The sequence below is a fragment of the Podarcis pityusensis genome, assembly GCF_964106645.2.
Source record: "Podarcis pityusensis genome assembly, chromosome: 3".
Classification (NCBI taxonomy): domain Eukaryota; kingdom Metazoa; phylum Chordata; class Lepidosauria; order Squamata; family Lacertidae; genus Podarcis; species Podarcis pityusensis.
In genome coordinates this window covers 10,194,798-10,219,138 of record NC_138026.1, presented here as the reverse complement: position 1 = coordinate 10,219,138, position 24,341 = coordinate 10,194,798, and the positions used below count along the sequence as shown (strand labels likewise).

Below are 24,341 nucleotides of genomic sequence, written 5' to 3'. Positions count from 1 at the left end.
GATATGGTAATGCCATGATAGATCCTCTCCACGCTGCCTCATGCAGGCCCTTTATCTTCCATCCATCACCTTCCTTTGTGTATCTTCATTAATCCAAGATCGAAAACTTCAAAAAGCAAAGCATTCTCATATATATAGGAACAAAGAGCAAGCAAAGATTAAAGACCATAGAAAGACAAGATAAGAGAATAAATAAATTAACAAAAACAAAAAAGAGGGCCTTCCGATTCTCTTGTCTATCAATTGTATCTATAACAATTATTTAAAGTATTCGAGGTATACACTCCCAGTTTACTTCTAGCTGTATTAATGTCCAGCTTTTTCTCAATCTTCACCTCCAGGCACCTCAGATTTACCTTTTTCCACTCAAAAATCAAAAGTAGCTCTTCAATTATTGTTGTCATTAAGTGTCCAAAATAATGCATCTCCAAGTCAAGATGATAAATTTCTCCCCAAGGGTTCCACAAATCTTAATAGTATAATAGTCCCAACTTATTTGCTTGTTATAGCTTCATTAAATCTTCATTAAATCAAACTCAGTTCCATGTTTTCTGCTCTCATTTCCTGTTACAGTGGTGCCTCGCAAGACGAAATTAATTCGTTCTGCGAGTTTTTTCGTCTTGCGAGTTTTTTCGTCTTGCGAAGCACGGTTTCAATTTTTTCCAAAAAATCTTCAAAAACCTCAAAAAAGGCTACCAGAGTTAGCTATGAGTTGCTCCCCGAAGTCAAGTCGCAACTGCACCTCTTCAAGCAATGCACCCTGTATTACTGTAACGGTTTTAAGAAAAAGGAAACAAACTTGCAAGACGTTTCCGTCTTGCGAAGCAAGCCCATAGAGAAATTCGTCTCGCGAAGCAACTCAAACAACCAAAAACTCTTTCGTCTTGCGAGTTTTTCGTCTTGAGAGGCATTCATCTTGCGAGGTACCACTGTAATCATTTTTCATCCTGTTTAAAAGGGGAGGGGTCATCCATTTCTTCCAGTCTTCTCCCACACCAACCGCCATAAGCTTTGAGGCTTTTTGTACTCTGTTCACTTCAATTTGCGCACTTGAACCTTTCCTCAATTCCATCTCTACCTGCCTCCTAGTGTTTCTGATTGTAAATCCATTTATCTCCCCGGTATCATAGCAGCTTCCTTTGTCTGTTCCAGTCCTCCAGACAGCTGCAAGGCCATCCCCTCCAGTTCATTATCTCATGCTGTCTCATGTACAGGCAGAAATTGATCCAAATCTCCTCCCACAGATCCAGTGCATTCTTCATTCTTCACTCTTACAATTCCACGTATTTTGACTCTTAATTCTGACAACTGTTCATTTAGTAGCCGTTGTAAAAAAAAGCCACAATCTGTGGGGTATGCAACATTATTTTTGCCATATTCTGTTTAGTCACCCACGCACCCCTTGGGAGTCTCCACCTCCAGGAAGTTGTGCCTGCCTACATATTCCTTCCCCACAGGAATCAAATACAGTTTCGCTTTTCACAGCAGACACAACATGCCCAAGATGGAGATTTATAGGCAGTGTAAGCTGAAGATTTATAGCAGGTTCAGAGCTACTTTATCAGTTGTAATCTTTCAAAGTCTTCAGTAGTTAATTTAAGCTTTTTGGTTCCTTCTCAAGCTTGTTAACTAGCCTGTTAGTGCTTTATCATCACCCAGCAGCCCACTTCCTTTCTGGATACTAATTAACTGGCAGATAGAAAATCCAGTTCTTATTTGCTTCCAGTCTTACAAATAGTTAAAAGAAGGAGTTTTGTTGAACTTGTGCCCTAAATGGGTAATTGTGCAGTGTGTGGGCCAAGTGGAAAGTTCCACACTCGAGATGTTCATTCTGAAAACTTCCTTTTCTCCAGTGTGATGTTATATTCTTCCAAGCCTTTGGGGTTTCCCAACCTCCCTTATCTCAAAAGGGAGTTTGGTAACCAAGATTTATGCCTTGATTATATCTGACCACCCTATAATTATCTCTGCAGACGGGGGCATCGGCAGCCAATAACTTAGTCCGCCATCTTTCCTCCCCAGAAGTTGTGGTGGTGAACTTCAGTTTAAATGTCCTGGCATACTCAGCGAACCATGGTTCAAACGAACATTGGCTTTGTGTTGTGTCAGTATCGTGTTGTGATTGTACTACTGTATATTATTGTAAATGAGCAGAAAATATTCTGTTCTGCAGCATAAACAGAATGCCATTTAGGATGCTACTTTCAGTGCAGGACTTCAACAAGCTGAGAGCCTAAGGGTCTGTTCATGCTCTCAGAGAACTGGCTGCCAATGAAATTCTTCACTTTGCTGGTCCCTAGGCCAGCAGAGTACATATCTCAGCCAAGGACTGACCAGTATATGTCTCCCTTAACAATAAAACTGATTCTTGCCATTCCCTCATAAAATAAAGTACATCCTCAAGAGACTACACATTGAATTAGATGTTACAAGAGCTGACCTGATGCAGAAAATACAAAACAAATATTATGAATACCAAATAAAGCTATATTTCATCGTTGGTTTGTACTTTATTTTTTGAGGTAATGGCTGTGAACCCTGGTTGGTTTTGGGGTTGTTGTTTTTTCTTCCTTTATTTCATATTCCTTATGGGATTGTTATTGTAGCTTCATAATAAAATATTGAATTTTTAATTTATTTTTAACTGATTCCTAGGGCACATAGGAACAGAAGGCAGAGATTATCCTAGTTGTTCCTTACAGGACCTCCCTGGGTCTTGTCACATAGGCTGGATCTTATGAGCAAAACTCAATTGCTCATTCTCAACCCTGCCTATTACCTCTCACAGGTGTAGACTGAGCAGCAACAGCTCCACAAACTAAGGTACCCATGGTGTCGCATTCTCATTCTGCCATGGTTTGATATTGCATAATCCACAGATTGTTGAATAGATTTTGAAAAACATGGCGTTTTCTTGTCTGATTTTTTTATTTTATTGCCACTGTATTTTAGATGCTTATTTTGCTCATAAGTTGGCGAAAAAATTTATTTACTCAGTGTATTTACTCATAATAAAAGTATTAGAAAAACTGTCAATAGATTTTCTGTTATAATTTAATCATCTGATATCTAAATTGTTGATAATGTGATCTGCTTGTTAAGCAAAAGTGTCTGGAGAAAATGATGGATTAATTGACTGATGGCTAAGGTTTCTCTCAAATATAATGGCTTACCCAATTTGATTTGATTTGTGTAAAATAACTTTCTCTAATAAACAATTTGCTCAGAGGCAATAGAAGAAATGAATGGTTATCAAACCAAACTTAATTAGTCTATCCTAGATTGATATTACTTGGGGAGTCTTCATTTTAATTGTGAAGGGCTGGATACAAAGAGTTTGGTTCATTATATTTTTTCCTGTATAAACACTATTGTGTAACTACCTATGGAATAATAACATGTGAATTCATTTTAATAAATGCTTGTAAAGTGAATTAGCTAATCATGCCACACTAAACATGATTCCTTTAATTATTTTCAATATTTAACTGGTACTTCAGTGTTGTTGTTTTAGTTAGTCTGTAAAAGTGATTTGTATTTGATCTGCCAAACTAATTATAATGTATAAAGCACACAGCTTAACGGTTTTGCAATACCCTTAATGATCTCCTTCATACCAAGGAACACATTTTAAATTATGGAAAATATCGCAGAGGAAGAGCAAGATATTAACATACTCACAGAGGAAAGTAAAAATGATCAATATATTTTGTAGTACTAATAATTTTCTTACTCTCTGAAGATGAGTTCTTAGAACAGTTCTGTCCCTAAGAAGGATATGAACACTTTTTTAAAAAAACAATCTTGTTTTATTAATGTCATTGACATGGTATTTCTGAATAGGGACCGCTTTTGATTTCTTTGAGATGTATTTCTATAGTGTTCCTCTGTATTCTTTTGGCATTTCTTCAGTGTGTCTTCCCTTTACAGCCCTGAATAGGGGAGTTTTTGATGTTTAATGGTTTATTATGTTTTTGTATATGTTGGAAGCCACCCAGAGTGAGTGGAGCAACCCAGTTAGATGGGTGTGGTAGAAAGAATATATCAACAACAACTGCCAGTGTACAAAACTATTCTCATCTAGAATTATTATTATTATTATTATTATTATTATTAACCTTTATAAATGGGTTGTTTTATGTAGTTTTGCCCATCACAGAGAAATCACTAAGGGGAGAGAAATTATCCAACCTTTGCCCAGCCATCACTTGCTAAAAGTATCAGCTCTTGTCAAAAGAGCTGGAGAATCAGGAAGAACACATGAAGTCTTCTGTTTGTTTTATTTAGATGAATAAACTGTCATTTTCCTGATGGTCCACGTGGACTATAAGAAGTTTCTAATACAAATCAATGGGTCCATGTTCCCTTAGAAGAACTCATATTAGAAACAGGAGAGATGAATGGCTCTCTCAAATAAAAATGAGGAGTTATCGAGTGATGAGTTCACAACTACTCTCTTAAATAGCTGTTGTTTAACCCTAGCAGAAACTTTGATGGTAAAGTACTTTTGTACTGTCAGCACAGTGGGGTATCAACTGATCCATTTTGGTGTGTTTGTTTACTGGTGAGATCACTGATGGAATGAATACTCAGTGTCTTAGAATTCTTCTGACCTTGATCACACAATAGGTAAAAAAATAGCTTCCTCACTTGACTCCCATTGTAGTCCTCTCATGGGACAGTTGTTGGTCCAGATTGATAAGGACAGACCATTCACAGGAGAAAATAGTATTTTCTTCCTACCACTTCCAGTGTTTTCCTTGTTGTGGGTGTTTTTCCCCCCAGTGTGTCTAGTAGGGTCAGGCGTTTGGATATTATTGGGTAATTAGCAGTGCTTTTTTCTAAAAAAAAAATGTTTAGAGGTACTCTCATGTTCCTACTCATATTGAAATACTGCCCCTCAATGAGGCCAAACTTAGATTCACAAAATGTTTAGGGGTATGCGTATCCCTGCGTCCCCCCAGAAAAAAAGCACTGGTAATTAGTAACAGTTTTCCAAATGATTTTGAGTTTTTTTAGAGGGAAATTCTACTTCTGGAAAATTAAGCTTTGCTCTTTTCTTTTTTTCAGAATTGTGTAACAGGGTATTGAAAACCCTGTAGTATGAATTTCCCTGAAAATCTGTTGAATATGAATTTGCTACAAGATTTTCAGTTTTCCACAATGTAAGTTGGATTTCCGTTGTTTAATCCTACTTTTCACACACAATTGAATGGCTTGTTCTACCTTTTCCCTTACCGTGTACCTTGATAGGAAGCAAGTGGTGTATTATGTCTAGTTTGATTGTCTTTTCTGTGATTCTTAATTCAAAAGTAAATTATCTTTGTTAACTAGTAAATGTTGAGGTTTTGTTGTTGTTGTTCAGTCGTTTAGTCGTGTCTGACTCTTCGTGACCCCATGGACCAGAGCACACCAGGCTCTCCTGTCTTCCACTGCCTCCACAGTTTGGTCAAACTCATAATGTTGAGGTTACTAGGGCTCAGTAGGAACATATAAAACATGGTTTGCACAGCTAAATTTGGCTTAGGGCCATAGGGGTGAACAGATCTGATCTAGTTACAAAGGTGGGACATTTTGTTTTTAAAAGAGATGATACTGGTATCTCTGTAATTTCCATGATGGATTCTGTCAGATGCAGAGATGACGACTTGGCGCTTGATAGCGAGCTTGAGGACTGGAGAGGAGGTTAAATAACATGAAGTCAGTGCTATTTTTGACTATCTGAAATGCCCTTATTTTGTGGGACTTCAATGCATTTAAACCGTGCATAGTAATAGCACTCAAGCCAAGTAATGACGAACTACATCAGCTTCAATAATTCTGTGGTTTGCTATTTTAATGTAATGTGTTCTGATTCTTCTATTACTTGAAAAATATTTATTATAGAGTTCCTTCTTAAGGATATCAGTTCGCACCCATTTTTTTTTTATACAAGACACTGCCAACTACATGGTATCTCGAAAGGGACTCCAGGTCCAGTTTAATCATGGAAATGGAGAGCATTGCCTGGAACAAATGGGAAGGTTCCGGATGTTAAAGCAGTACTTCATGTCTTGTCTTTATTTGGACATTTCCAGGGTGTCAGTCAGTTTGTGGCAAATGAGTCCAATCATTGTAACCCAGACTGAGAGAGTTTAATTGCTGAGCAAACATCTGGGAATGTAAGTGAAAAGGTTGAGAAAAACCAGTAGGTGTCTCCTTGTTTTCTGGCATTATAATCTTTGCAGAATGTTTCACTGCATTAGCAGGGCTTACACCCAGGCAACCGTTCATAGGATTGCAATCTTAAGCTCTCCCTAGGACAGGGATGGGGAACACCTGGCCTGCATAGCAGATTAGGCCCTCCAGACTTCCTCATCTGCCTTGCCAAGCCACACCCACCTGTCGTATATCTAACATCATATACAGTATAAAAGCTTGGCTTAGCCAGGCATGGCCAAACTTGGCCCTCCAGATGTTTTGGGACCACAACTCATCCCTAGCTAACAGGACCAGTGGTCATGGATGATGGGAATTATAGTCCCAAAACATCTGGAGGGCCATGTTTGTCCATGCCTGGCTTAGACAAAAGGTCAAATGAATAGTGGTGCCTACAGTCCCTATTCAAAGCACTGGGTGAGAAAGCATTTTAAAAGGGGATTCTGAAGCCCCAACAGGCAGCTGATTGCCAGGTGCCCAGAAATCAGCTTTTGAAGAACTCTGCTGGTTGTGGTGGAGGTTAAATCTAAAGGTAAAGGGATCCCTGACCATTAGGTCCAGTCATGATCGACTCTGGGGTTGCAGCGCTCATCTCCCTTTATTGGCCGAGGGAGCCGGCGTAAAGCTTCAAGGTCATGTGGCCAGCATGACTAAGCTGCTTCTGGCGAACCAGAGCAGCGCATGGAAACGCCGTTTACCTTCCCGCTGGAGTGGTACCTATTTATCTACTTGCACTCTGATGTGCTTTCTAACTGCTAGATTGGCAGGAGCAGGGACCGAGCAATGGGAGCTCACCCCGTCACGGGGATTCGAACTGCCAACCTTCTGATCGGCAAGTCCTAGGCTCTGTGGTTTAACCCACAGCGCAACCCGGGTCCCTTGTGGAGGTTACATGACATAATTGTGATTCAAGGTCACTGGCAGGTAGGTGGCTTTGCACACCTGTCACACGTGGGATGGAAGGAGTGGGGGAAGCAATCTGGCCCAATCCAGTTCCCCACGAGACCTAGAGGGTCAGGTAGTTGAGGGACATGGTTGAACCTGATGGTTGCCATATGTCCTCTTTTTTATGGGTAGAGTTGTCATAGCGATCCATAGTTAAAATTGAAGTCGGCAAATGTGTCCTCTTTTTTGCTCTTCAAAATATGGCAGCCCTACAACTGCTGTCTCTCCTTTCCCATTGCTTCCAACCTCCAGAACAGCAAGTTAAAAATGTATTATGCACACCAGCGTAGCAACCCCTGCCAGCGCCGTGGGGGCAGGGGGTATGCATGCGCACCCCCCCGCACCACAGGTGTGAATGCATCCCTCCTGGGAGGGAAGCAACTGGCCTGTGCCAGCCCAGCGCTGTCGGAAAAAACATGGGGTGCGCCGCTGCCAGGACACCCAGGACTCAAGAGGGAAACCTGCAGGCTGGCGCATGCCAGCGGCGCCCCTCCTGGGTGCCCCTTCCAGGTGCCCTCCCGGCAGCGCAACCCACCATGCTTTTTCTGGTAGTGCTTGGCCTACTCATGGCCAGGAGGGATGCAGCAGCTGGAATGCCCTGCAGGCCGGAACATCTGCAGTGTGCCCAGCGCTGCTTTTTCGGGCAGGGCTTGGCCCGTTGGAGGGTAGCTGGGAGGGAGGTGGCGGCTGGAGCGCCCTGCAGGCCGTGCGCCAGCCGTGTCTCACGGCACACCCCGAGCTGTCTTTTCAGGCAGTGTTGCGCCCACCTACTGGAGGGCGCCCTGCAGTCCCCTTCTTCCGCTATGGATTATGCCGGCATGCAGGCTACATTTTAAATGGCAGGGACCAAGAAAGGTGACTATGTGTTTTGCAAATGCCAAATCAATGTGATCTATCTCTATCTATATCCTGTGTAAGACAATAGATTGTACCAAGCAGATACTTTCATATTTACATAGCTGTAATAATGGTGCAGTCAAGATTTGCTTGTAGGAATTATCAGTATAGCGGACTAAAAATTGCCTGTTCCTTAGAAGCACTCCAACCCCTTTGCAGCGTCCATCCTGCATCTATAATGCTATGACAATGTGTACAAACGTTCTAGCTGCTTGGACAGAGCTCTTGGAAATAGCATTGACAGCATAGCTTCTTCTGGGGCTTGAAAGGTGGGGAGGAGTTTGACGAACCAGTGAGAGCATTGGCTGAAGGTCTCCAGTTACTAATGAATAATACACCCATTATCATGTTACTTTGGTTCTGCACGTGTATTAAATAGCTTCATAATACCCACTAATGGCCAGCTGCTTGACATTATAACACTAATACTCCATCAAAGATGTCTAGACTAAATGGTGTTAAAGCTGTAGCTGTATTTAAGGTTGCGCTAACTTTTATTCAATTAGGGAGCGTTTTAGAAGAAAGAGATTTTGATTTCCTGTGTGCATTTTTAGGGGGTGGGTCGCACTCGGAAAGTCATTTTGCATTTTGCAGCAATTGCTGCAAAAGTAAAGAAGGTAAAGGGCATATATACAACGTACACTACAAAGCTTGTACAGTTAATGGTTGTACAACAATTAAAAACAACAACACTTGTCTGCTTCAGTACTGAGGCCGTTTCTTACTGCTTATATGCAGCATTATGACGTTTGCCAAGGGAGGACAAAGACAAACATGCTGCCGTTGTGAGAGCATAGCTCAAGCTTTTAGACGGAAGTGGTTTTTTAAAAAGCAACAATTTCACAAGAAAAAGCTAGATCCTACAATGTAATTAATGAAGCATTTTATTTTGTATTCTGCTTCTGATAGTCATCCAAAGAACCATGCAAGACCACTGAATATCTTGTTCCTTTTCGAATCTTGAAAACTTGCTTTAAGTTGAAAAATTCCAGAGCTGAATTCCCTACCTACTACTGCATCCTTTGCAACCAGGTGGTTATGGAGCCACACCTTGCTACAGGCTGCTGTTATTGATCAACTGTTGAAATAACACTGTCTAGCAATTCTGGTTCTCATGTCTTCATTCTCTGTCTTTGAATTACCATGAATTTGAGGGAGGTTGCTCTTGGGTGTCTCCTTCTAATAAACGTCAGAAAGCTGGTCTAAGTGTAGAATTTAGTGGCGCGCTATGCTGAACATCTTGTCAGCATTGCAGCTTGCCAGATTGAATGATCCCCCCTTTCCTCTTCCTGTGCATTGTTCTGGGGGTTCCCTGACACACACAGACACTGAGCCAATTTGAGGAGGAGCACAAGGGAAGGCGTGGGAGGAATGACCCATTGCACAAGCAAAAGTCCTTGTGCAGGGCTTGGACTCACTAGGCGAGTCTCACAAAAGGTCTTCAACTGACCTATCTAGTAAAGTGAGGGCATTTGATAGTGATTGCAATACTGCAACTCGTAAGTCTTACCATTACGTTTTGTTTCTCAGTATTATAAAGGCATGTACTATTCTTCCCTCCCTTTTTCCCCCTTTTTTTGGAAGGGCATAGTTATCTCCCCCCCCCCCCCAACAAACTCCTTATCCCTTCTCTTTGCCCTCTCCATTGGAGGTATTCGTTTTGACTAGGCCCACACGGTTGGTGCTGTGGTCTAAACCTTTCCGATCAGAAAGTCGGCGGTTCGAATGCCCACGACGGGGTGAGCTCCTGTTGCTCGGTCCCTGCTCCTGCCCACCTACCAATTCGAAAGCATGTCAAAGTGCAAGTAGATAAATAGGTACCACTCCAGCGGGAAGGTAAACGGCGTTTCCGTGCGCTGCTCTGGTTCGCCAGAAGCGGCTTAGTCATGTTGGCCACGTGACCCGGAAGCTGTCTGTGGACAAACGCTGGCTCCCTCGGCCGGTAAAGCGAGATGAGCGCTGCAACCCCAGAGTCATCTGCGACTGGACCTAACAGTGAGGGGTACCTTTACCTTTACATATACAGCAGAATAAAATGATGAAATCTTTATTTCTGCTATCGATTTTCTGCTATGCAGTTTTACGATAGTGGTTATTGTTCCTTATGCCCTTTTAATTGATTTTTTTGCATTCAGAATTAATATTTTTATTATTATAATTTGCTCTGTCTGAAAGCCACCTTGTGGTGGTTTGGCTAAAATTGAAAGCCAAGGTGCGGGTATTTTAAATAAAATATATAAATAACATCCTATTATGCTCCCTGTGCCTATGAGCCTGGGTAAGCAGAAGATAGGGTGAAAACATCAAAATTATTTGCCATGCCTCTAGTGCGCATATAGTTTTGTTTGGGGTGCAAAGTTTGGTCTAGCCAAGGATTGGCATATAAAAAATACAGAGGAACATGTGAAATATGGGCAAATTTGTTTTGGTGTGTTACTGTGCATTTGACATAAATATGCAGCCCTTGAGAATATTTCTGTTCTTTTACATCTAGATAATACATGTGTATGTATGTGAGGCGAATAAACATAAGTAGGGGATGCCATCTTTGCTTTTATGGAGAAACGGTGTGTTGTTCTTCTCTTAAGAAAAAAAGAGAAAAGTGCATCCATTTACAGCCTCTGATAAATGCAGTGTCTCCGAGAATAATGCTTGAGAACCGCATGCTGATTTTTTGATGGCTCAAAACTCTCGGAATAAAATGAGAACAAACTGCCTTGGTCCAGACAAACCGGTAAACAGATTTGGTATGAATATGGGAGAGGGCTTCAAACTTTAATTCCAGAACCACTTTTTAAAAGGCCTGTGTCAACCATACCGCAATAACTCGGGTTGCAAGGATGCAAGAGCGAAAGGTTAAGTTCTGGTTGCCAAGTGTGCTTCTCGTGTATGCATTATCCTGCTTTCTTTCTCCCCCTTCTAATGGTCAGTATTATCCATATTGTGTACTGTTTACATGTTGGAGATCTTGTTTGGATTTTACTTGGTGATTTGATATTAATTTTTAATGTGAAAGCACTTAGCATTAGGAGTTTGACATTTTGTCTGACCTTAATCACCAGGAGGATCATGAGAGGTTTATTCAGTGGGAAGAGAACTGTTACAGCACTGACAAAAATGATGGGAAATAAGTAAACAGCCTTTTAAATCTTCTCCAGAAATCAATAGGGTTTAAAGATGATGGACGCTGGTGTTTTTGTTCTTTTTTGTTTTTTGCTGCTTAAGGACTTCAACCTTTTACGGGAAATGTCTTCGAGAAAGTGTCAGCAATTTTTTTTTCCTGAGCACAATGAATCATTGCTCCAAATAGAACACTCTGCATGGAGCACTTCATCATTTATTACAGCGATGATGTAGTATGGTACTTATTGGGGTAATGCAGTTGATGTTTTGCAATTTAGTGCTTTAGGGGAAAAAAAAACCTGATGCAGGCCTTCATAAACTCTTTAATTGTTGTATCGGTAGACACTTCCTTTGTAAAACATAAATGGAGGAATTGGCGGTTTTCGTTCCTTTAGTGAAATGCTGTCTTTTCCGTCCCCTCCTCCCATCGCTCCTCCGTCAGGTTTCCTTAAGGTCAGCGAGAGCTTTGCTAAAGTGACAGTTGTCAACATCATTTAATAACTAAAGGTAATAGTTCTGGAGTAATTGAATCAGCAGTCTTTTTAAAAAGGCACAGGTTTTGAATTGCCAAATAACAACACATAAATATATATTCCGTTTCCATGAATGATTTATTAGACACTAAGCTGATGCAGAATTTAGTAATGTATCCACAAACAACTACATTCAGACTTGAGTATTCCTGCATTGATTTACATCATCATTCGCATGCTCTGCTGGTTTCTTATGTATTAGCCGATACTGAATTCATTTTTGAAATTGCCAAGTATATGATTATTTCAGACTAAGCATGCTTGCTATTAGACAGTAATTGGGGGCTTCAAAGACTTCAGTGGATTTGTTTGTATCCGTATACAACTGTATGCTTTGAATAAAAATGAAAGATTTAATGTGTGTTTTGCAAATAGACCTTTTACCCATTGGCCATTAGAATGGGAGCAACTCTATGCTAATACCTAAGTATTCCGCACATACAGTACTTCTAATTAAACTTATTCCTTAGATGCCTAGTACAAAGTCACTTTTGATTAATGATGCAATACTTGGACTCTGATTCTTATTACTGCTTAGCTAGAATTATTTTTGAGCTGAAAATGTTTTAATTTCTCAGAGCCACGTGCCATGCCTAGTACTGGGACCTATTTATGGCAATTCTTCCTAATTTCTTGTGAAGCAATCTATGCTTGCCGTTAGCTTTTCCCCTCCTTTAAAAATATTTTATATCTTTTGGGAGTCATGCAATAGTGAAATAACATTGGGCTTTTGATCCGAGAGGATTCGGAGTTTGTCTCCTGTTGAGGCGTTAAGATGGTTTGGACCCTAACAATGCCCTACTCTCATGCGGCATGTGTTGTTTTTATACAAACTTTGCCATACGGAAGAGGTGCAAAGTAGTATAGCAGCACAAAGCTTTTTATCTTTTAATGCTTGATTTGTTAGCCACAGTGAGTACCTTCCTTTTGGAGTGGGAATAAATCCCTATTATTTATAGATAGATAAATGGGTTGAGAATTTCCAGAGGTGGCAGTCTTGCTATCAGTTGTGCAGAAGTAACAGTTGCGTCCTTGGCTTGTACCACAGCATTCTTGTGGGGAAGATTAGCAGAGTGGAGTTGGATAGCTGTGCCCTGCTTGTCTAACTCCTTGTAGAGAGCAAAAAAGCATTTGCTATAGATTCTGACCACCATGAGGTTGTGTCAGTGCTGCTGTGATGACCCTTGGGGTTAGTTCACAACACACACACACACACCCCAGAAAAAACATAGCAGCAACAAAATCCTGAAAGTCCATTGAAAATATTACAAAGTATTAAAGTCTCTGAGGTAATCAACATTGAACTGTTTTTAGAAATTTTGATAGTAATTTTTTTTAGTATTGATGTATTTGCTGCCCTGGGCAGGAAGGGTGGGGAAATTAATTAATTAAGCAACCAATCAAGCATATGCATTGTGTGAAGATCTTGAGAGAATTGCTCCTCTGATCTAGATTGTTGAAATTCAGACATGCCTTCTGCGTTTTTTATTTGTATTTAACAATATGTTTATACTTCTTAACTGTAAATAAAACTTTTGGTAAGGCTGTTTACCAAACACAACAACCATAAAAGATACACTCAAATGATCAATTACAAGCAAAAGGAAATTTTAACAAGCATGCACTGCCAACTTATATTGGTTGGCTGCTGGAAACAGAATGCCTGGGCTGTGCCCAGGTGAGGAGCAAATGAATGCAGGGGTGTGGCAGTGGTGGCCAATCACTGAAACACGATAAACCACCCAGCCCCCAAAATATGCTGCTAAGCTTCCACACCTGACTGTGGATGTATAAAGGGCTAAGAGAAATCCGGATTAAATAATAAAGGTTGACAGTGTTGAGCGGACGATGCTAAAGTCTTGCATGCATGGGCAGCGCCAATTCCAAAATAAACTCTCATCCGGAAGATCATCAGAGAGAGAACTGAAGTTCATGTGCTTCAGTTCCCTTGCAAAATATGATATTCTCTATGCAACCAGTAATGTTCCCCCACACTGTAACCCCATTAACATTTTAGGCTGCAATATGCAATAGCCAGGGATGAAAAAAGTCATATTGGTGTGTCATTATTATTTATATTTCACTGAGCAAGCATGATATCTTACAGAGTGACATAGACAACATAGATTTCCCTGACCCTAATGAATTTATAGTCTATAGACAGTGGTAAAACAACAGAGGGAAAGGGAGAGGTAGTTGGAAGAAGAATGTGTGCAAATGCTGTTCTGCCTACTTAAAGCTTGGCTACAGCTGGGAATGGATATTAAAATAATAAGCCAAGGGCCGTACCAAGCTGGACTTTGAGGAGGGATTAGGAGGAATGGAGTGTACAAGTTTAGAGAGGAAGCATTGTGCATAGAAGGGCAGCAAGGGAGAATGGTAAGAGTTGTTTAAACAATCTTTGGATATTTTGCCTTTTGCAAAACGGTTGTTGGGGATATACAACATTGTGTAAGCAGAAGACAAGCACACATAAGGAATTTTCTCTCCCCAGTCCCCAGCAGCGCATGGCATCCTGAAAAGCCTCTCGGGGGGACAGGGAATTACTAACATTGTGGAATATGTTGTGTGGTGCTGCAGTGAGAGAAAGGGGATTGCCTCAAATTGGGCAGAATAATCCTGTGCTAGCAGAGCAAAAGATTTTAGGAGATTCCCCCTTACTGCTCCAGCCCATACACCTTGGCCCATGATGTTTAGTAAGTCCCCCCGCTTCCAAAACGCCACCAGTATGGAGAGTCTTTTCTGGTGGTACTGGGGGCTTCAGCAGGGAGGTAGGGAAGACTTTTGTTACATTACCTTGTTTTCAGCATATGTATATATGGGGAAGAACTGTTTTGTGCATATCTCTAATTGTACTAATGTCTGTTAACTATAAAGGGAAGCGGGTGGTGCTGTGGGTTAAACCACAGAGCCTAGGACTTGCTGATCAGAAGGTCAGCGGTTCGAATCCCCGCGACGGGGTGAGCTCCCGTTGCTTGGTCCCTGCTCCTGCCAACCTAGCAGTTCGAAAGCACGTCAAAGTGCAAGTAGATAAATAGGTACCGCTCCGGCAGGAAGGTAAACGGCGTTTCTGTGCGCTGCTCTGGTTCGCCAGAAGCGGCTTAGTCATGCTGGCCACATGACCCAGAAGCTGTACGCCGGCTCCCTCGACCAATAAAGCGAGATGAGCACCGCAACCCCAGAGTCGGCTATGACTGGACCTAATGGTCAGGGGTCCCTTTACCTTTGCCTGTTAACTATGGCTTGACCATTGAGTGGCTTATCATGGAAACATGGAATCAGTTGTGGTTATATACTGCTGTGCATTAATTGCACTCTGACAAATAATCACGTCCTTTCAGCTTTATTACCTCCATGGTTTCTCTAATTCTGGGTTTAACTGGACAACACATTTTTGCTTGACTTTGGCACTCTTGGCCCATGAATTTAATAAAATGAAAACCAAAGCATTTGCAGCACTTTTATATATCTTCAGAATTAAAAAGAGCTGACAGTTTTACTGGCAGAGCAAATGTTAATGCCTGTTACATTGATGTTAAAGGACCCAATCATTTGTCAGTGCACTATAATGCATGCAGTACATCTTCATTTTATAGGCATATAGAAATTGGCTTCATGTTTCCAAGATAAACTGGTGATCAAGTTATAATTAACCTTTTGAACCTTGCTTTGTAATAGAATAGCCAATTAGTATACATTATCAATTGCAATTGCAGTCAATTCATTGTTGTGCTAAAAGAGCTCTTGTGAAGAGATGTGGATTGTAATTTTTGCCAAAAAGTAAAATAAAATACTAAAACTCCTGGGATAAGTAAATTCCTTACTACTATAATCCTTTCCCAGTTTATGGCTGGTCTTTTTTCCTTTTCCTTTTTTCAAAGGGTTAGATGTTTTGATATTGCTATCCAGGAGGATATTTAGTTGTTTGAAGCTTCTTCTTATCAGTTTTGAAGCCTGGACTCAAATTTGGGATCCAAGGGGGGAAACTGACACTTCTGCTTGGTTTCACTGTGTGTTTGTGGCAACGTTAAATAGAAATTATAAATAATTCCACATTCCTCAAGATCACTACATGGCTGCTTTCAATAGAGTGTACCTGTGACGAATCACTGCAGTGCATCCCTCCCCATGAAAGCCATATTGGATTAGACCTAAATTGGAACACAAATATGGGTGGTTTCCCCCCCAGATGGAGGCCATTCTCTCTTTTGGGTTGCTGTTAGATATGGATACCCCTTATGACCACCTATGCCAACAATAGTGCCACTGAATAAACACACGGGACGTAACCTGCTGTGTTCTTAGATAAATAAGGTATACTATTCATTGGCATAGTAGTAGCTGCGGTACTATGCCGTAAGATCCACTGTCCTGTAATATCACATATGAGCTTTAACTACAGATGAAGCCCAAGACGGCGAAACAAGGCCAATATTCTGGAAATCCTTGTCTTAGACTCTGTGAAAGGATTTTGTGGAACTCTAACAGCCTTTCAGGTGGATGGTTTGGACTTTATGAACAGACAGGTGGAATAGACACCATTACACGGATGGACCTCATGCATGAACTGACTAGAGAATGATCTGATCCACTGGGTCTTCTGCTTTGTTCGTTTGTTGAACTTTATGAGTTACTTCTGTTGAAATTTACAATTTGATACAATGAATAGTATACCTTATTTATCTAAGAACACAGCCATGTTTATTGAGTATGCTTTACGTGACCATAGGTAGGTTTGTTTGTTGTTGTTTTGTTAACAATAGTGCCACAGCATTCTAACAACCGCCATTTTGGAATGGGACTGAAAAGAAATCAGGATTGATTTGCATGTGTATAACCAATTCATTTTAAAATTGGTGTTAGGGTGGGTTATTTTTTAGGTGTAAGGAGGGACAGCTCTGCCTTTGCCCATATTTGCATGCTGAGCCAAGAAGAAAGACATCCATAGAGTTTCATCCTCTTTGTGCTTGAATTCAAGAGAGGCAGAAACATGACTGCATGGAAATTTAGCCGTTTATTCCCTTTGCTTCTTTCTGACCCAGTGACATTCATAGACGTCGAAATCAATGTTTTTCTTTACGGGGAAATACTTTGTCAATGCCTCCTTTGCTTTGGAATAATATTCATCAACCCTGTGTGTTGAAGAATGGTAAAGATGTCATATATTTGTTGTGCAGCGTAGTGCAAAAGGAGAATACTGCCCTGAGATCGCTGGGCATAGGGCAATATAGTAATAGTAATACACTTCCTGGTGTCACTGTGCAGTTTTGTAGCACAGAATAAGCTTTCTAACATTTGGATCCATTTATCCCAGGAAGATCCCAGAGTTGTCTGGGAACCAAGGCTATATATTTAGAAGAATTTAGCACAGGAGCCTGCTTCACAAGCAACAGGGGCAACCCACCTGTCAAAATATCTCTACCCCTGTGACAAGGCCCCTGACCATTAGGTCCAGTCGTGACCGACTCTGGGGTTGCGGCACTCATCTCGCTTTATTGGCCGAGGGAGCCGGTGTACAGCTTCCGGGTCATGTGGCCAGCATGACTAAGCCGCTTCTGGCGAACCAGAACAGCGCACGGAAACGCTGTTTACCTTCCCGCCGGAGCGGTACCTATTTATCTACTTGCACTTTGACGTGCTTTCGAACTGCTAGGTTGGCAGGAGCAGGGACCGAGCAACAGGAGCTCACCCTGTCACGGGGATTTGAACCGCCGACCTTCTGATCGGCAAGTCCTAGGCTCTGTGGTTTAACCCACACCGCCACCCGCTTCCCTACCCCTGTGACAAAGCAGGAAGCAAAGATAACAAGTGAGTTAAGCAGCTGGGCAAGGAAGCTAGAGCAGACTACTGCCCTTCTCTTTGGGTCATAACAAATCTCAAGTTTCGAAGTAAAGCAACTCAATATACAGTCATACCTTGGTTTTCAAATGCCTTGGGAGTCGAACATTTCGGCTCCCGAACAATCAAAAACCGGAAGTGTTTGTTCTGGTTTCTGAACGCTCTTTGGAACCCGAACGTCCGACATGACTTCTGCGGCTTCCGATTGGCTGCAGGATCAATCGATTTAAATCACTAGTCAGTAAGACTTTATTTAAATCATTTTTTTTTACAGACAGTTTTTACAGTTATATTAATTACTGGTTATACTATTAGAAATACAAAGACTGATAATAATGAAATTATTGTGAGGTTTGATAAGTTAACTGTTTACATTTGGACAACTTTGCTGCTGTACTTTATTAGAAGGAAAAAAAATAATCATTTCCTTAATAACAATTTAAACAATTTATTTAACTAGAACAATAACATTATAGCATATGTATCCATGTTTGTTAACTGACGTGGTTAAACAATAATAATAAAAACTTGAAGTTTTAGCACACATGAAAAACTTAAAACAAATACTTATTTCCTGATGAATAGCCTTTGGACTATAATGCAACTTAAATAGAAAACTATCTTTAGAAAGAATTTTCCTCCAAAAGCATTTTATTTTAAAAATCCAATTTAAATATTTTTTTTTAAAAATCCTTTTTTTTTTATTTAAATCATTGATTTTTATGCACCCCAGCATCAAGCCCATCACTCATTGTGTGATACAGTTGTGGTGTAAGGAGTGAGGTTTGCTACTCTATTTTGGGACATAAACATAAAACATAACAAGAGTCCTGGTGGATCAAACCAAATGCCCATCTAATCCAGCCAACAACATTCCTTTGGGAAGCTCCCTAGCAGGACTTGAGCACAAGAGCGCTCTCCCACTCAAGTGTTCCCTAGCAACTGCTATTCAGAGGCACATCGCTTCTGATACTGGAGATAATATATCCATCATTAGTAGCCACTCTAGCCTTATCCTCCATTAATTTGTCTAATCCCCTTTTAAATCTGTCCAAGTTGGCAGCCGCCATCCGTGCTCAGTTTGATTGGATTACTCCAGATTCTATTAACTACGAAAGAGGGAGAAACCTACCCCTGATCCACTTTCTTTACACCATTCATAACTTTTTTAATGTTCCTCTTTTTTCTCCCCTAAGCCAAAAAGCTCCAAACATTGCATCTTTTCCTCGAGTGCAGTTGCTGCACCTCATTGATTATTGCAGTTGCCCTTTTCTGCAGCCCTTTAAACTCTTTTTGGGGTGCGGTAAGCAGGGCTGGTTATACCACAGAATTGGGTTAATTCATTAAGATAATGGCAGTTTTGTTTTGATCCCTTTCCAAATGATCCCCCCAGATGAACCCATATTGCCTTGCATTTCAGGTTAGGGGAGCATTTTGTAGTCAAAAACTTTCTGTACATGGAAAGTTCTACCCTAGGCCTGTGTGTTCCGGGGATTTTGACTCAAGGAAGCTGTGACATATAGGGAGGAATTGAACATCACACTTTTTTGATGGCTCCATCAGTGCAAGCATTTCTGCTTTCAAATGGAATGATCCCCACTCTCCCTTCCTGCTATTATGGGGGTTCTCATGATCTTCCAGAGTGGATTTGGGAAAGTATGGGGGTAGGAGGGGAGGAACCCTGTTATACTAGCTCAGGGGTTGGCAAAAATAAGGCCCGGGAGCCGGATGTGGCCCACTGGGCTCGTTAATCCGGCCTGCGGACCTTGCCACCTGCTTGGTCAGTCCCCGCACCAAACCGGCGTGGAGGCTGTCTTCTGTGACACTAGTGCGGCTTTGGATTGACTGCAGGAAGCTCCTGCAGCCAATGTGAAGCTGCGGAAGTGTCTGGGTGGGCGGCGATGCTGGTGTGGCTTCAGATTGGCCACAGGAAGCTCCTGCAGCCAATCTGAAGCCGCGGAGGCCTCTGGGCGACGCCCCTTCCTTCCCGCTGAGGTGGCCGCGTATGGCCAAGAGCTAAGTGGAAGGAAGCAGCGGTGGTGGGGAGGTTGCCTCCACCACCCAGGCCAGCGGTGTGGACTCTGCGCCCTGTGGACCCCTGGCCAAGGCAGAGGACGCCGACGCCGAAAACGAGGCGGTGGGATCCTTTTGGGAGGGCAGTACTTTTGGGAGAGCGTGGGTCTGAGGGACAGTGGACCGGCCCCTTCCTGAAAAAGTTTGTTGACCCCTGTACTAGCTGGTGTCCTTGCCCTGCCTTCTGCTAGCATGCCCAGTTACTTGAGTCCAGGCCATTATCTCAAACCATTATTCTGTGGCACAATTCTGCCAACGAGAATTATACTATAAAACTTTTCTGTGTACAGTGGTACAGTGGTACCTTGGGTTACATACGCTTCAGGTTACATACGCTTCAGGTTACAGACTCCGCTAACCCATAAATATTACCTCGGGTTAAGAACTTTGCTTCAGGTTGAGAACAGAAATCGTACTACGGCGGCAGCAGGAGGCCCCATTAGCTAAAGTGGTGCTTCAGATTAAGAACAGTTTCAGGTTAAGAACGGACCTCCGGGACGAATTAAATACTTAACCCGAGGTACCACTGTACCTCGGTTTTTGAACGTATTCCATTCTGGAAAACCGTTCGAGTTCCGAAACAGTCAAAAACTGAAAACTCAATATGGAAGCCTCAGTATGGGAAACTCAATACGGAATCCACATGGCATATTCAACTTCCAAAAAGTGTTCGAAAACCAAAGCATTTACTTCTGTGTTTATGGCGTTCGAAAGCCGAAACGTTTCTCAACGGTGACATTCGAAAACCGAGGTACCACTGTATCTGAATTTATTTTAAGAGCACAGTCCTATGCATGTCTACTCAGAATCAAATCCCATTGAGTTCAATAGGACTCATAGCTCCCAGGTGACTTCCCGTATATAGGATTGCAGGCTATGTGCTACCTTGGCTGAAGTCCGTGCTCCCCATCACTTCTCTGGGAACTGTGGGTTAAGCCATTTGCAGATTTTAAAGTACTGCTTTCCATCTAACGACATTGACCAGCGCTCCTTTTCAATGCAATCTAGGGCACTGATTATGCAATTACCACCCCCCGCCCTTGCACTTGATGTGTGTACTAGTAATTCTGACGTTGATACTTTGTCATGTATTGCTGTGGTTTTGTTCCCCAATATGTCTCCATGCCTACAATTTCTAACAACCCAAGCGCTTACAAATAATAATTTTAAGGACAAGCTTGGTATATCATTATTTTTTACCAGCGCGGCAGCTATATGACAGGGTAATCTGCTGTTTCTGCATTGTATGGGTTTTGCATGTTGAAGTAAAGGACTGTGAGCATTAATAAGACATTTAAATTCATTATAATGAAAAAAAAGTCTCCATTTAAAAGCAACGATTGTATATAATGTCTGCCAGAGCAAACTGTCTCATAGAGGAGCCTTCCCTTTATCTCTGTATAGAAGAGTGCTGGAAAACATGTATAAAGATAGCTGTAGTAATGAGCAATACAGTCGAGAGAGGTGATTTATGATACCTGTTTCTGACAGCTATAGTGCTGAGATTCCCAGGGTATGTGATCACTGTGTTAGCATTCTGACAGCTCAGCATTTAGAACATTATGGTAATTTATGCAGCATACGCTGTCACCTGCACTGTCAGAGTTTCTCTTTAATGATGGTGTAACTATTTTGTTTGTTTGTACTGCATTCTTTTCATTTGGCTAATGCCTTCTCATTAGATTCAGCCTAGAAAATGAGAGTAATTAAGTGCTTCCTATAGCTCAGATGCAATGATTAAGTTGCAGAGCTGCTGCTGGTTATGTCTTGTCATTTATCTCTATTAATCTGAGAATAATCGAGATGATAAACACATGTAATTTTTGCTAATGTTCAATAGATGAAATTTATAGTTTCTTAATCGAACCCAAATACTGCGCATGTGTTGTGTGTGTGTGTGTATGTTTTATTATTGTTGTCGTGTTTTAAGCAAACATACAATTATCCATAGAATTACAGCAACAGAAAAACATACAGCATTATGCAGTGATTTCAACTTTCTTGAGAGCATCTTCCTTACCGGAATCGGATATAAATAAATAAATAACTGTGTGCATTTGTAATTCTCTGGGGAGTCTGCAAAATATGCTGAGGTTTGTGATTATTGTTCAGGGACAAAGCTAGTTTTATTTTTAAAAAATACTTTCCCGCTTTCATCCTTTTTTTTTTTTGTATTCTGCAGCATTCTGTATTTAAGGCCTCATATCTTTGTAAAGCAATACAGGTATGCATAAAATAAGGTGTGCATATTACTTGATCTCTAAAGGGTTTTAATGTCTTTCAGCAATTTGTAAACCTTTTGTTCTGCTTGTCAAGCTGGCAGTGGAGGTTGTGTCAAGCTTTGTTCTCTTCCTACATTAATTGTGACTGAAGAGCAGCTTCACATGTGAATTTAGACGTTGGGGAATGATATGTGCAGTGCAAGAGAGTTGAGCTTCCTGTTTTTGCATGTCTGGCAGATTTGTTTTTAAGGAACTTATGTGAGGTTGTTGTACAAGGAGATTTTGCATCTGGAGCTTGTGCCTTCCCTCTAGGCAACTAACTTTCTAAGCATTAATTATTATTATTTTTAAAAAAAATATATATCACTTTTCCTATAAATCCCAAGTTGGTTTAAATCTTCTTCTTTTTTAAAAAAACAACAACCCACCACCCAACATTAAAACAAGGTAAATAAAAGCTTGCTTGTTGCTTGTTTAGTCATGTCCAACTCTTCGTGACCCCATGGACCAGAGCACGCCAGGCACTCCTGTCTTCCACTGCCTCCCGCAGTTTGGTCAAACTCATGCTGGTAGCTTCGAGAACACTGTCCAACCATCTTGTCCTCTGTCGTCCCCTTCTCCTTGTGCCCTCCATCTTTCCCAACATCAGGGTCTTTCCCAGGGAGTCTTCTCTTCTCATGAGGTGGCCAAAGTATTGGAGACTCAGCTCAGGATCTGTCCTTCCAGTGAGCACTCAGGGCTGATTTCCTTAAGAATGGATAGGTTTGATCTTCTTGCAGTCCATGGGACTCTCAAGAGTCTCCTCCAGCACCATAATTCAAAAGCATCAATTCTTTGGTGTTCAGCCTTCTTTATGGTCCAGCTCTTACTTCCATATATCACTACTGGGAAAACCATAGCTTTAACCAAACGGACCTTTGTTGGCAAGGTGATGTCTCTGCTCTGCAGCCCCAGCCCTGCCATTCTGGGTCTGTGGGTGGATTGAGCGGAGGCATCCCTCTGTTTGCTTCTTTTGGCTCACCCGCTGAATTTGTGGCAAGCAGAAGTTCTCCTGGCAGTTTCCCCACTTTCAGAGCCCAGTGGATAACCACAAAACGGGGTGTTCCAAGGGCTGGGGTGAGGCAGGGCTGAGTTGGCCTGGGATCCACTGGATCTTGGGCTGCTCTCACAACTGGCTTTAGCCAGCATTGGACCTGATCTGGTTCCAGCTCCTGTGGCAGCCAGAAGCTGGCATGAGGATTGGGCCCAATCTGCCTGCCCCATCTTCTGCTGTGAATGCCATGCTGCAGATACGCAGGGTGTTCTGTCCCACTCCGCAGAGTCTCGGCGGTGGCAGATTTGACACAAGAAATAGACACTTTAGCCAAACAGTCCCTCGAGACAAGTTATTGGTAACCCACGAAAGCAGAGTGAATAAATGCATTTTCACGAGGCACCAAAAACTCAACCATCATTAAAGGCAGTTACCTTAAGTTCTTGCCTTTAAGCGGGGAGCAGAAGAACTGCTTTAGGAACTCTTGATGACTTGGGCATGGTCAGTTAATTTTTTACTAAACCTTCACGGCATATCACAGCTTGCTTTTGAAACTCGTCAGCTTTTTTTAAAAAAAATAATATAGTGATATAGTGAGTTGCTGCTGATTTTAATTTTTTTTAATGCATCCAAACCTCCCTTTAGGGCTGAGTGAGATCTGGTTTTCAACATTGTGAATATCACTAGCTAAACATAGTGATATACCGCTATATTGTGATACCGTGATATCTGCAATAAGGATGGAACTATGTAGAGGTGAGGGACACGGGTGGTGCTGTGGGTTAAACCACAGATCCTAGGACTTGCCGATCAGAAGGTCAGCGGTTTTAATCCCCCCGCGACGGGGTGAGCTCCCGTTGCTCGGTCCCTGCTCCTGCCAACCTAGCAGTTCAAAAGCATGTCAAAGTGCAAGTAGATAAATAGGGACTGCTCCAGCGGGAAGGTAAACGGCGTTTCCGTGCGCTGCTCTGGTTCGCTAGAAGTGGCTTAGTCATGCTGGCCCCATGACCCGGAAGCTGTACGCCGGCTCCCTCGGCAAATAAAGCGAAATGAGTGCCGCAACCCCAGAGTCGGTCACGACTGGACCTAATGGTCGGGGGTCCCTTCCCTTTTTATGTAGAGGTGAGACACAGGCACACACATACAAACAGAAGGGAGGAAGCGAGAAGGGAGACAGAGACATATGGGAGACACAGGAGAAAAGAAGGGGACAATGGGCTCCCAGTGTCTCCTTCAACCACTACCAGCCTGGTGGCTGCTCTTGAAACAAAAAGCTCATGATGTCTATATTACTGAGGAAAGTTCCTGGGTAGACTGCTTTCTTCTGCACGTGCTCATGTGCTTCAGTGCCCTTTGCAGGAGGAAGGAGAGAGCTGAGGCAGCAGAGCAACGGGGTGGCAGGAATTGTGAGAGAAGGCCATGGCAAAGAGCAGGGGTAGGCAACCTAAGGCCCGGGGGCCAGATGCGGCCCAATCGCCT

General features: G+C 42.0%; 1 protein-coding gene across 3 annotated transcripts in view; it reads left to right on the top strand.

Annotated features, from left to right (window-relative positions):
* RANBP17 (RAN binding protein 17) overlaps nucleotides 1-24,341 on the top strand; it is a 183,961-nt gene that overhangs the window by 67,504 nt on the left and 92,116 nt on the right. The gene's annotated exons all lie outside the window — the stretch shown is intronic.